Raw genomic sequence first — 14343 nt, 5'->3', positions numbered from 1 at the left:
ATAAAACTAAAAGCTGGTTCTTTGAGAAGATAAACAAAATTGACAAACCATTACCAGACTCATCAAGAAACAAGCAAAAGAGAAGAATCAAATCAACAAAATCAGAAATGAAACAGGAGAGGCTATAAGAGACAGTGCAGAAATACAAAGGATCATAAGAAACTATTATGAGCTACTACATGCCAATAAAATGAACAACCTGGAAGAAACATACATATTCTTAGAAAAATTCCACCTGCCAAGACTGAACCAGGAAGAAACAGTAACTATGAAGAAGCCAATCACAAGCACTGAAACCGAAACTGTGATTTAAACAACCTCTCAGAAAGCAAAAGATCAATACCAGCTGGCTTCACAGGTGAATTTCACCAGACATCTAGAAAAGAGCTAACGCTTACCTTTCTCAAACTCTCCCAAAAATTTTCAGAGGAAGAAACACTTCCAATCTCATCCTACGCGGTCACCATCACCCCAATACCAAAACCAGATAAAGACTTCACACACACACAAAAAATTACAGGCCAGTATCACTGATGAAAACAGATAGGGAAATCCTTAGCAAACAATTCAACAACACTAAAAAGATCAAGTTGGGTTTATCTCAGGTACACAAAGATTCTTCAATACATGCAAATCAATCAATATGATACACCATATTAACAAACCGAAAGATAAAAGCCATATGATCATTTCAATAGATGTAGAAAAGCTGTTGACAAAATTCAGCACCCATTTATGATAAAAACGCTTCAAAAGATGGGCATAGAAGGAACCTACCTCAACATAATAAAGGCTATATATGATAAACCCACAGCAAACATTATTCTCAATGGTGAAAAACTGAAAGCATTCCCTCTAAGATCAGGAAAAAGACAAGGGTGCCCACTCTCTCCACTATTATTCAACATAATAAACTACTATTATTATAGTTTCATAAGTCCTAACTACAACAATCAGAGAAGAAAAAGAAATAAAAGGAATCCAGATTAGAAAAAAGAAGTAAAACTCATTTGCAGATGATGTGATACTATACATGGAAAACCCTAAAGATTCTATCAGAAGATTACTAGAGCAAATCAATGAATTTAGCAAAGTTGCAGGATACAAAATCAATACATAGAAATAAGAACTTGCATTCTTATACACTAACAACAAAAAATCAGAAAGAGAAAGTAAGGAAACAACCCCATTTGCCATTGCGACAAAAAGAATAAAATATCTAGGAATAAACCTACCAAAGGAGACAAAAGAACTGTATACCGCAAATTGTAAGACACTGATAAAATAAACCAAGACAACATAAACAGATGGAGAGATATTCCATGTTCCCGGGTTGGAAGAATCAACACTGTGAAAACGACTGTATTACCAAATGCAATCTACACATTTAATGAGGTCCCTACCAAATTACCAAGCATTTTTCACAGAACTAGAACAAAAAATTTCACAATTCATATGGAAACACAAATGATCCTGAACAGCCAAAGCAATCTTAAGAATGGAACTAGAAGAATCAAGCTTCCTCACTTCAGACTATACTGTAACTAAAGTTACAGTCATCAAGACAGCATAATACGAACAAAAACAGAAATACAGACCAACGGAACAAGAATGGTTTGCTTAGTTTTGCCGGGAGACTGACCTACACACCTACGGACACCTTATCTTTCACAAAGAGGCAAGACTATACAATGGAGAAATGATGCTCTCTTCAATAGCAGTGCTGGGAAAACTGGACAGCTCCATGTAAAAGAAGGAAGTTAGAACACTTTCTAACACCAAACACAAAGATAAACTCAAAATGGATAACGGACTTAATGTAAGACCAGAAACTATAAAACGCTTAGAGGAAAGTTTAGCAGAATACTCTATACATACATCTATGGCCCACCTTCTAGAGTAATGGAAATAAAAACAAAAATAAACAAGTGGGACCTAATTAAACTTAAAAGGATAGTAACGCTGGGCTGGAAGAAGCACAAGCTGGAATCAAGATTGCTGGGAGAAATATCAATAACCTCAGATATGCAGATGACACTACCCTTATGGCAGAAAGTGAAGAGGAACTCAAAAGCCTCTTCATGAAAGTGAAAGAGGAGAGTGAAAAGGTTGGCTTGAAGCTCAACATTCAGAAAACAAAGATCATGGCATCTGGTCCCATCACTTCATGGGAAATAGATGGAAAAACAGTGGAAACAGTGTCAGACTTTATTTTTTTGGGCTCCAAAATCATTGCAGATGGTGATTGCAGCCATGAAATTAAAAGACACTTGCTCCTTGGAAGGAAAGTTATGACCAACCTTGATAGTATATTAAAAAGCAGAGACATTACTTTGCCAACCAAGGTCCATCTAGTCAAGGCAATGGTTTTTCCCGTGGTCATGTATGGATGTGAGAGTTGGACTATGAAGAAAGCTGATCGCCGAAGAATCGATGCTTTTGAACTGTGGTGTTGGAGAAGACTCTTGAGAGTCTCTTATACTGCAAGGAGATCCAACCAGTCCATTCTAAAGGAGATCAATCCTGGATGTTCATTGGAGGGACTGATGCTAAAGCTGAAACTGCAATACTTTGGCCACCTCATGCGACGAGTTGACTCACTGGAAAAGACTCTGATGCTGGGAAAGGTTGGGGGCGGGAGGAGAAGGGGAAGACCGAGAATGAGATGGCTGGATGGCATCACCGACTCTGTGGGCATGAGTTTGAGTGTACTCCAGGGGTTGGTGATGGACAGGGAGGCCTGGCGTGCTGTGATTCATGGGGTCGCAGAGAGTCGGACACGACTGAGCGACTGAACTGAACTGAACTGAAAGGAAACCATAAACAAGGTGAAAAGACAACTCTCGGAATGGGAGAAAATAATAACAAATGAAACAATTGACAAAGGATTTATCTCCAAAATATACAGGCAGCTCATGCAAATCAATACCAGAAAAACAAACAACCCAAACAAAGTGTGGGCAAAAGACCTAAACAGACGTTTCTCCAAAGAAGATGTACAGATTGCTAATAAACACACGAAAAGATGCTCAATATCATACATTATTCAGTTCAGTTCAGACGCTCAGTCGTGTCCGACTCTTTGCGACCCCATGAATCGCAGCACGCCAGGGCTCCCTGTCCATCACCAACTCCCGGAGTTCACTCAAACTCATGTCCATTGAGTTGGTGATGCCATCCAGCCATCTCATTCTCCGTCGTCCCTGTCTCCTCCCGCCTCCAATCACTCCCAGCATCAGAGTCTTTTCCAGTGAGTCAACTCGTTGCATGAGGTGGCCAAAGTATTGGAGTTTCAGCTTTAGCATCAGTCCTTCCAATGAACACCCGGGATTGATCTCCTTTAGAATGGACTGGTTGGATCCCCATACATTATTAGCAAAATGCAAATCAAAACGACAATGAGATATCAACTCACATCAGTAAGGACAACCATCATCAAAAAAAAATCTACAAACAACAAATGCTGGAGAGGGTGTGGAGCAAAAAGAACCCTCTTGCACTGTTCGTGGGAATGTAAATTGATATAGCAACTATGAAGAACAGTATGGAGAGTTCTTAAAATACTAGAAATAAAACCACCATATGACCCAGCAATCCCACTACTGGGCATACACCCTGAGAAAACCATAAACAAAAAAGACACAAATACCTCAGTGTTCGCTGCAGCACTATTACAATAGCTGGGATATGGAAGCAACCTAGATGCCCATCAACAGATGGATGCATAAAGAAGCTGTGGTACATATATGCAATGGAATATTACTCACCCATATTTAGAATGCATTTGACAGAGTTCTAATGAGGTAGATGAACCTGGAGCCTGTTAGACAGAGTGATGTAAGTCAGAAAGAGAAAAACAAATATCATGTATTAAAGCATATACATGGAATCTAGAAAGATGGTGCTGATGAACCTATCTGCAGGGCAGGAATGGAGACGCAGACACAGGGAACAGACTCATGGACACGGTGAGCGGAGCGGGGAACAGACTGAGACGGCAGCATGGACTCGCACACACTGCCATATGTCAAATAGCGAGCCAGTGGGGAGCTGCTGTATGATGCAGAGAGCGCAAACCCAGGCTCTGTGGCAACCCAAAGGGGTGGGATGGCGTGGAAGGCAGGTTCAAGAGGGAGGGGACATATGAATAACTGTGGTTGAGTCATGTTGATACATGGCAAAAACCAACACAGTATTTGTGAACCAATTACCCTTCAATTAAAAATAAGTTAACGAAAATGTTTTAAAAACAAAAAAGCCCCTTCTTAAAAACAAAAAAGGCCCATTCTCCTTTCTCATCATATTTCTTCCAATTAAGAGCAGGAACAGTGAGTGGGTCAGCGGTCCATTTGGTCAAAGACAATCGACAGTGAAAACAGCTGCATAAAACTGAGGTCCTAAACCCCAGTGGTTAAGAGCGCATGTTCAGCAGTAGATGACAATACAAATTTTACTCCTACCACTATTAAGCTATGTAAGCCTGGACATATCACTCAGTGCCTTTAATCTCAGTTATCTCACCTGCAAAAGGAATTTAAAATGGCACCTCTACCTCACAGAGTTATTTTGAGGATTAGAGAGATAATGCATGTAAAATGTTTTAAGATGTGCCTGACACATAGTGAGTACTTACTATGTTATTCTTATTAGCTAATAAATAACCCTCTTTTATCAACTTTTAGAACACGTCAAAATAGGTTACTTCATCATGAGTTAGGTATTACATGGAAGAAGATTAGCAGTCTCTTTCTTAGAGATATGCAATTCAATTCTTAACTCAATTTGGGTTTACTACTTACAAGGTTAGAGTAAGTATCTTCAAAACCAAAGCAGTTCAAAGGTTACAAGAGGAGTGTTCGGGGGGGGCAGACTAGGTCTACTGTACACTACTGGTGGGAATGCAAACTGGTGCAGTGCCTATGGAAAACAGCACCACATACTCCAGAAATGCCACTTCTGGGTACATATCCAAAGGAAATGAAAACAGGATACTGAAGAGAGATCTGCATCCTATGTGCATTATTCACCAATGCTAAGATAGGGAATCAACCTAAGCATCCACTAATGGATGAACAGATGAAAACATGGAATCTTAAACAAAAAAAACCGAACTCACAGAAACAGAGAAGAAACGTGAATGCTAAGCAAGGTTGGTAAGAAGAAAGAAGCTTTCAGCTGTAAGATTAATGATGTCTGAGTATTTACTGTAAATCAGGATGACGAAAGTAGACAACACTGTGTTAGAGAACTGAAATTTGCAAATGGAGAAGAACTTAATGTTCTCATGGAAAAAAGAGAGAAGTGAGGTGAGGTATTGTCGTTGCTTAGTCTCGAAGTCATGTCCGACTCTTTTGCAACCGAAGGGACTACAGCTCACCAGACTCTGTCCATGGGAGCTCCCAGGCAAGAATACTGAAAGGGTTGCCATTTCCTTCTCCAAGGGATCTTCCCAACCCAGCCATCAAACCCATGTCTCTTGCACTGGCAGGAGGATTATTTACCACTGAGCCACCAGGAAAGCCATGGATGTGTTGATTAACTATATGGGGAAATTCATTCACAATGAATATATATTAATATATAAAATCACCACTATACACAGTTTAAATATCTTACAATTTTAGATGTCAACTATAGCTTCCCTGGTGACTCAGATGGTAAAGAATCTGCCTGCTATACAGGAGACCCTGTATGCCATACAGATTCAATCCCTGGATCAAGAAGATGCCCTGGATAAGGGAATGGATTCCCAATCTAGTATTCTTGCCTGGAGAACCCCGTGAACAGAGAGGCCTGGTGGGCTATAGTCCATAGGGTCGCAAAGAGTCAGACACAACTGACTAACACGTTCACTTTTTTTTTCAGGCCTCAATAAAGCTAAAATTAATTTCTAAAAAAGAATATTCTAACACCCTAGAAATCCCTCTTGGGAATCCATTATGTACTTAAATCTATCTTCACCCACAAGTGTTAACTATGACTTTTAACACCATTGATTAATTTTGCCCGTTTCTGAAATCTATATAAATTTCCTGGAGAAAGAAACAGCAACCCATTCCAGTATTCTTGCCTGGGAAATTTCATGGACAGAGGAGCCTGGTGGGCTACAATTCATCGGGTCACAAAAGTCAGACACAACTTAGCAACTAAACAACAACATATTGCTATCTATAACCCTCAACATTCACTGGAAGGACGGACACTTAAGTTCCAATACTCTGGGGCCCCCTGATGTGAAGAGCTGACTCACTGGAAAAGACTCTGATGCTGGGCAAGGCTGAAGGCAGGAGGAGAAGCGGGCAACACAGGATGAGATGACTGAGTGGCACCAATGACTCAATGAGAGTTTGAGCAAACTCCAGGAGATAAATTTTTATTCTTCCTCTAATTAAAAACATTAATTACAATTGTTTAATTACCACTCACAATTTATAGGGTTTTGGCTTTCAAATATGGTTCTTATAGCTAAACCAGTATATGCTGGAATAATACACCATTACTACCTTTCCTAAATGAACCAGAGCACTAAGGAATCAAACAGCAAATAAGGGAAAGTATTCCTTTATAAAATTATCTGTTAGTAAATGAAAAAGAAATGAGAGAATAAGAACTCTAACATTTTTGCAACTTTCAATAAATTAATGGATAGAGACCTGAATATCAACAGCTACTAATATCATAAAAGGAAGGACATTAGACACTAGGTGACTCTTAAGGAAATAACTCACCACGCCATGACAGAGGGATCAAACCAAGCCTAATAAAGCCTCTGAATCCAGCTACCAATTTGAGGAAATTAAAAAGGACGATGAATATGTTGAACTGTACCATGATGTACGCAATTAGTCAAATCCAGACTATGAAAAACAGATCAAACAGATAAATTTTAAGATATAGAATATAAATCTGTAGGTTGAAACAGATTTAAAGAAACAGTAACTTTTTTAAAAAAGTCAAGATTAAACAACAGTATCTAGGGAGACATAATTGAGTGAGAGTATCATAAACAAAAGGAGCTGATCTCTGTAAGTGTAACTTAGAGGAAAGTGAATGTGAAAGTCACTCAGTCATTCAGACTCTTTGCAACCTCACTGACTGTACCGTCCATGGAATTCTCCAGGCCAGAATACTGGAGTAGGTAGCCTTTCCCTTCTCCAGGGGATCTTCCCAACCTAGATCTCCCACACTGCAGGTGATTCTTTACCAGCTGAGCCACAAGGGAAGCCCAACTCAGAGGAAAAGAGTTACTTAAAAGAAGGGATGGGGCTATGATTGAGTCAGGGCACATGGAGGTGCTTCTGGGATAGTTGACAAACTTCTGTGTATTGAGCTGTGTGGTACTTACAGCAATGTATCATCTATCAACATAAAAAAATGATTAAAAAATGTGCAGGAGGTCTGAATAGACATTTTTCCAGAGAAGATTTGGAGATGTCTAACATGCACATCAGACTCTTTTCCAGTGAGTCAACTCATTGCATGAGGTGGCCAAAGTATTGGAGTTTCAGCTTTAGCATCAGTCCTTCCAATGAAAACCCAGGATTGATCTCCTTTAGAATGGACTGGCTGGATCTCCTTGCAGTCCAAGGGACTCTCAAGAGTCTTCTCCAGCACCACAGTTCAAAAGCATCAATTCTTCGGCGATCAGCATTCTTCACAGTCCAACTCTCACATCCATATATGACCACGGGAAAAACCATAGCCTTGACTAGACGGACCTTTGTTGGCAAGCTGGGAGGGATTGGGGGTGGGAGGAGACGAGGACGACAGAGAATGAGATGGCTGGATGGCATCACCGACTCGATGGACATGAGTTTGAGTGAACTCCGGGAGTTGGTGATGGACAGGGAGGCCTGGCGTGCTGTGATTCATGGGGTCGCAAAGAGTCGGACGACTGAGTGACTGAACTGAACTGAACTGAACATACACATCGGAGAAGGCAATGGCAACCCACTCCAGTACTCTTGCCTGGAAAATCCTATGGACGGAGGAGCCTGGTAGGCTGCAGTCCGTGGGGTCGCAATGAGTCAGATATGACTGAGTGACTTCACTTTCACTTTTCACTTTCATGCGTTGGAGAAGGAAATGGCAACCCACTCCAGTGTTCTTGCCTGGAGAATCCCAGGGACGGTGGAGCCTGTTGGCTGCTGTCTATGGGGTTGCAGAGTCGGACATGACTGAAGCGACTTAGCAGCAACAGCAGCAACATGCACATAAAAAGATGCTAACATCACTAATGGTCAACTAGCTTTACACCCTTCAGGAAAAATCCTTTGTGATTGGATGTTTAATGCCTGCCAGGTAACCGGTACCCAAGATGTTGAAGCTACAGTTATTTTATGATAGCACATTTCCCTTATCTGCCTCATTTTATTCCATCACTGTTGACCCTTATTTTAAAATATTTTATAGCCATACTTATGATGCTCCTGACTTCTTGATTTCACAAATCAATTTCATTCAAATTCAAAGAGTGCCAAGTCTTTATGCATATTTTGTACCAAATTAAATTAGAAGACAAAAAATTTGAGCTTTCGTAATTGCTACAAAGATAAATAATGGAGAAATTTGGTGCTAAACAACATAACACAAAAAATATATATTAGCGATATACATTATAACTAATAAAACTACCCGAGGAGTGTAATGCTTATTTTTTTGTGTATATCTTTGCAATCTATTTTATCTATATTGACAAAAAAAGATTGTGAAATATTTAGCCATGCAGAATATAAGACCAGATCAGAGCATGTGTAGGAAGGCATTTTGGTAATCATTAACTATCCTGCAATGACAGACTACAAGTTATGATGTGTGTCATGTGCACTTTAATCGGTAATATTAGCAAATCTCCAAATGTTAGCCACATTGGTTTGTTTCCCTTGTACATATTTTATTCATGATATTTCAATGCTGTAACTGGGTGGTCCTTTTTAAACAAAACATTTGCAAAACAAAGGGATTATTTGTTTTTAAAGCTTTTGTAAATAAAGGTTTCAGAAATGGTCTTACACAAAAAAATCAGACAAGTGCAAATCAAAACTATAGTGAGATAACATCTCACATCTGTTAGAACGGCTGTCACCAAAATTCTACAAATAGTAAAACACAGTTAAGGATGTGGAGAAAAGGGAACCCCAGCACACTGCTAGGGAGAATGTAAACTGGTGCAGTCAGCTATGGAAAACAGTATGGAGGGTCCCCAAAAACTAACAATAGAAGTACCATGTGACCCAGCAATTCGAGTCCTGAGTATATATCCAAAAAAAGAAAAACAAAAACCAGACTAATTTGAAAAGATATATGCACTAGCATTATTTGTAATTGCAAAGATATGGAAGCAAGCTAAGTGTTCATCAACAGATGAACGCATAAAGAAGATATGGAGTATTACTCAGCCATAAAAAAGAAATTCTGCCATTTGCAATATCACAGAAGGGCCTATTTAACACTTAGTGAAATAAGATAAAGGAAAACACTGGATATACATGGAATCTAAAAAATAAAACGAATGAATGACTAGGACAGAACAGAAACAGACTCACAGATGAAGAGAACAAACTAAAGGGGAAAGAGGCAAGACAGGCACAGGAGATTACGAGACGCAAACCACGATGTATTAAATACATGAGCAACAGTGAAACACTGTACGGCACAGAGAAACACGTTATTTTACAATAATTTTAAATGGAGTATACTGTACAAAAATATTGAATCACTATGTTGCAGACCTAAAACTAAAACTATAAATCAAATATACTTCAACAAAAAAGTATAGATCTTAATGCACTACAGTATACATTTGTTTTATATAGTTTCCTGCAGCTATAATTTATTTTACAATAAAAAGAACAGTTTAAACACTAGAAGATTATAGATAAGATCTGTTTAATAAAATTTATCAGCAATGGTCCAGTGTCATCTGATTTATTTTCAACAATAATTTTCATTCCAAAATCTTATAGTAAATAACATTTCAAAATGAAAAGAAAATTTGACAAAGTGTGTTAAAATGCCTGTGATTTAGTTGCTAAGTTGTGTCCAACTCTTGTGACCCCATGGACTGTAGCCTGCCACACTTCTCTGTCCATGGGATTCTCCAGGCAAGAATACTGGACTGGGTTGCTGTTTCCTTCTCCAGAGCATCTTCCTGACCCAGGAATCGAACCCGGGTCTCCGGCACTGCAGGCATATTCTTTACCGACTGAACTCTGACAAAAGCCCTAAAATGCCTGATGCTTATCTTAATAATTCGAAAAGAAACTATTGAGTACAATATCCACTCAGTGCTCCTGCAGCAGTATAAGAGCTGCCAAATTTGGCAAATTTAACAAATTTGGGGATGCAGCACATAGCTTGAAGCCAGTTAATTTACTCCTAGATACCTCTTCATTTCACGATTACACAAGCAGTATTCAAAACAGTAATTCACTTATGTAGCTGGGTAACAAGCTACAGCTGCCAGACTGTTGGGTTTTTCTGGACTTCTTCTACTCTCAAAAAATCTAGAAAAGTCACCTAAATTTCAGACAGTAATTTCAAGAAAGCTTTGGTATCTCATTTTAGTGTTACAAAGTTTGACCATATTCTTCTAAAATTCAAAACTCCTGATTACATTAAAACATAATCATATAGATACTCTTTTGAGGTGGATGTACTACTCTTTTTCTCCTGCCATTCTAAACTAGGTTGAATTAATCAAGAAATTACAATAAATTATGAAGTATCTGATAAGAAATGAAGCAGATGTGACACGTAAAAAAGCCATCTAGCCCTAAAATAGCCTGAAATCTAGTTGTAGATATAAGTATGTATTACTTTATGAAAGTGAAAGTGTTAGTCTCTCAGTCCTGCCAACTCTTTGAAAACCCATGGACTGTAGCCCACCAAACGTCTCTGTCCACAGAATTCTCCCGGCAAGAATACTAAAGTGGTCAGCCATTTCCTTCTCTAGAGGATCTTCCTGATGCAGGGACTGAACCAAGGTCTCCTGCATTCAGTTCAGTTCACTCACTCAGTAATGTCTGACTCTTTGCGACTGCATGGACCACAGAACACAAGGTCTACCGGTCCATCATCAATTTCAGAGTTTACGCAAACTCGTGTCCATCCAGTCGGTGATGCCAACCAACTATCTCATCCATTCTCATCCCCTTCTCCCACCTTCAACCTTTCCAAGGATCAGGATCTTTTCGAATGAGTCAGCTCTTTCCATCAGGTGGCCAAAGAACTGGAGTTTCAGCTTCAGCATCAGTCCTTCCAGTGAATATTCAGGACTAATTCCCTTTAGGATGGATTGGTTGGATCTCCTTGCAGTCCAAGGGACTCTCAACACTCTTCTCCAACACCACAGTTCAAAAGCACCAATTCTTCTGCATTCAGCTTTCTTCACAGTCCAACTCTCACATCCATACATGATTACTAGAAAAACCATAGCTTTGACTAGATGGACCTTTGTTGGCAAAATAACGTCTCTGCTTCTTAATATGCTCTCTAGGTTGGTCATAACTTTCCTTCCAAGGAGCAAGTGTCTTTTAATTTCATGGCTGCAGTTACCATCTGCTGCGATTTTGGAGCCCTCAAAAATGAAGTCTGTCACTGTAACCATTGTTGTTCCATCTTTTCGCCATGAAGTGATGGGGCCGGATGACATGATCTTAGTTTTCAGAATGTTGAGTTTTAAGCCAACGTTTTCACTCTCCTCTTTCACTTTCATCAAGAGGCTCTTTAGTTCTTCTTTGCTTTCTGCCATAAAGGTGGTGTAACCAGCCAATCTGATCACACAGACCACAGTTTATCTAACTCAATGAAACTAAGCCATGCCATGTGTAGCCACCCAAGACGGAGGGGTCATGGTGGAGAGGTCTGACAGAATGTGGTCCACTGAAACAGGGAATGGAAAGCCACTTCAGTATTCTTGCCTTGAGAACCCCATAAACAGTATGAAAAGGCAAAAAGATAGGAAAATGAAAGATGAACTCCCCAAGTGGGTAGGTGCCCAATATGGTACTGCAGATCAGTGGAGAAATAGCTCCAGAAAGAATGAAGGGAGGGAACCAAAGCAAAAAAACATCCAGTTGTGGATGTGACTTGTGATAGTAGCAAGGTCCGATGCTGTAAAAAGCAATATTGCATAGGAACCTAGAATGCTTGGGTCCATGAATCAAGGCAAATTGGAAGTGGTCAAACAGGAGATGGCAAGAGTGAACGTAGACATTCTAGGAATCAGTGAACTAAGATGGACTGGAATGGGTGAATTTCACTCATATGAACATGATATCTACTACTGTGGGCAGGAATCCCTTAGAAGAAATGAAGTAGCCATCAAAGTCAAAGACCCGAAATGCAGTACTTGGATACAATCTCAAAAATGACAGAACGATCTCTGTTCATTTCTAAGGCAAACCATTCAATATCACAAATCCAAGTCTATGACCCGACCAGTAACGCTGAAGAACCTGAAGTTGAATGGTTCTATGAAGACCTACAAAACCTTTTAGAACTAACACCAAAAAAAAAAATGTCCTTTTCATTACAGGGGACTGGAATGCAAAAGTAGGAAGTCAGGAAACACCTGGAGTAACAGGGACATTTGGCCTTGGAGCACGGAATGAAGCAGGGCAAAGGCTAATAGAGTTTTGCCAAGAGAACACACTGGTCATAGCAAACACCCTCTTCCAACAACACAAGAGAAGACTCTACACATGGACATCACCAGATAGTCAACACCGAAATCAGACTGATTACATTCTTTGCAGTCAACAATGGAGAAGCTCTATACACTCAGCAAAAACAATACCGGGAGCTGAGTGTGGCTCAGATCATGAACTCCTTATTGCCGAATTCAGACTTAAATTAAAGAAACTGGAGAAAACCACTGGACCATTCAGGTATGACCTAAATCAAATCCCTTATGATTATACAGTGGAAGTGAGAAATAGATTTAAGGAACTAGATCTGATAGAGTGCCTGATGAACTATGGACAGAGGTTCGTGACACTGTTTGGGAGTCAGGGAGCAAGACCATCCCAAAGAAAAAGAAATGCAAAAAGCAAATTGGCTGTCTAAGGAGGCCTTACAAATAGCTGTGAAAAGAAGAGGAACCAAAAGCAAAGAAGAAAAGGAAAGATACATGCATTCGAATGCAGAGTTCCAAAGAATACCAAGGAGAGATAGCAAGTAAGAAAGCCCTCCTCACAGATCAGTGCAAAAAAATAGAGGAAAACAACAGAATGGGAAAGACTAGAGATCTTTCCAAGAAAATTAGAGATACCAAGGGAACATTTCATGCAAAGATGAGCTCAATAACAGAAGAAGATATTAAGAAGAGGTGGCAACAATACACAGAAGAAGTATATAAAAAAGAACTTCACGACCCAGATAATCACAATGGTGTGATCACTCACCTAGACCCAGACATCCTGGAATGCAAAGTCAAGTGAGCCTTAGGAAGCATCACTATGAACAAAGCTAGTGGAGGTGATGGAATTCCAGTTGAGCTATTTCAAATCCTAAAAGATGATGCTGTGAAGTGCTGCACTCAATATGTCAGCAAATTTGGAAAACTCAGCAGTGGCTACAGGCTTGGAAAAGGTCAATTTTCATTCCAATCCCAAAGAAAGGCAATGCCAAAGAATGCTCAAGCTACCAAACACTTGCACTCATCTCACACATTAGCAAAGTAATGCTCAAAACTCTCCAAGCCAGGCTTCAGCAATACATGAACCATGAACTTCCAGTTGTTCAAGCTGGTTTTAGAAAAGACAGAGGAACCGGAGATCAAATTGCCAACGTTTGCTGAATCATCGAAAAAGCAACAGAGTGCCAGAAAAACATCTATTTCTACTTTATTGACTATGCCAAACCCTTTACTGTGTGGATCAGAATAAACTGGAAAATTCTGAAAGAGATGGGAATACGAGACCACCTGACCTGCCTCTTGAGAAATCTGTATGCAAGTCAGGAAGCAACAGTTAGAACTGGACATGGAACAACAGAATGGTTCCACATCGGGAAGGGAGTACATCAAGGCTATATATTGTCACCCTGCTTATTCAACTTATATGCAGAGTACATCATGAGGAACGCTGAGCTAAAGGAAGCACAAGCTGGAACCAAGATTGCTGGGAGAAATATCAATAACCTCAGATATGCAGAGGACACCACCGTTATGGCAGAAAGTGAAGAAGAACAACTAAAGAGCCTCTTGATGAAAGAGGAGAGTGAAAAAGTTGGCTTAAAGCTCAACATTAAGAACAACATTCATGGCATCCGGTCCCATCATTTCATGGCAAATAGATGGGGAAACAGTGGAAACAGTGACTGACTTTATTTTTTAGGGCT

General features: G+C 39.7%; 1 protein-coding gene across 4 annotated transcripts in view; it reads right to left on the bottom strand.

Moving 5' to 3' along the window:
* The window catches only part of FBXW7 (F-box and WD repeat domain containing 7), a 236333-nt gene that overhangs the window by 110525 nt on the left and 111465 nt on the right, over positions 1-14343 (bottom strand). The gene's annotated exons all lie outside the window — the stretch shown is intronic.

This window comes from Moschus berezovskii, chromosome 19, assembly GCF_049115385.1.
Source record: "Moschus berezovskii isolate FMDL1 chromosome 19, NW_MosBer_1.0, whole genome shotgun sequence".
NCBI lineage: Eukaryota > Metazoa > Chordata > Mammalia > Artiodactyla > Moschidae > Moschus > Moschus berezovskii.
The sequence above is the reverse complement of the archived record's forward strand: the minus strand, read 5'-3'. Positions and strand labels throughout refer to the sequence as shown.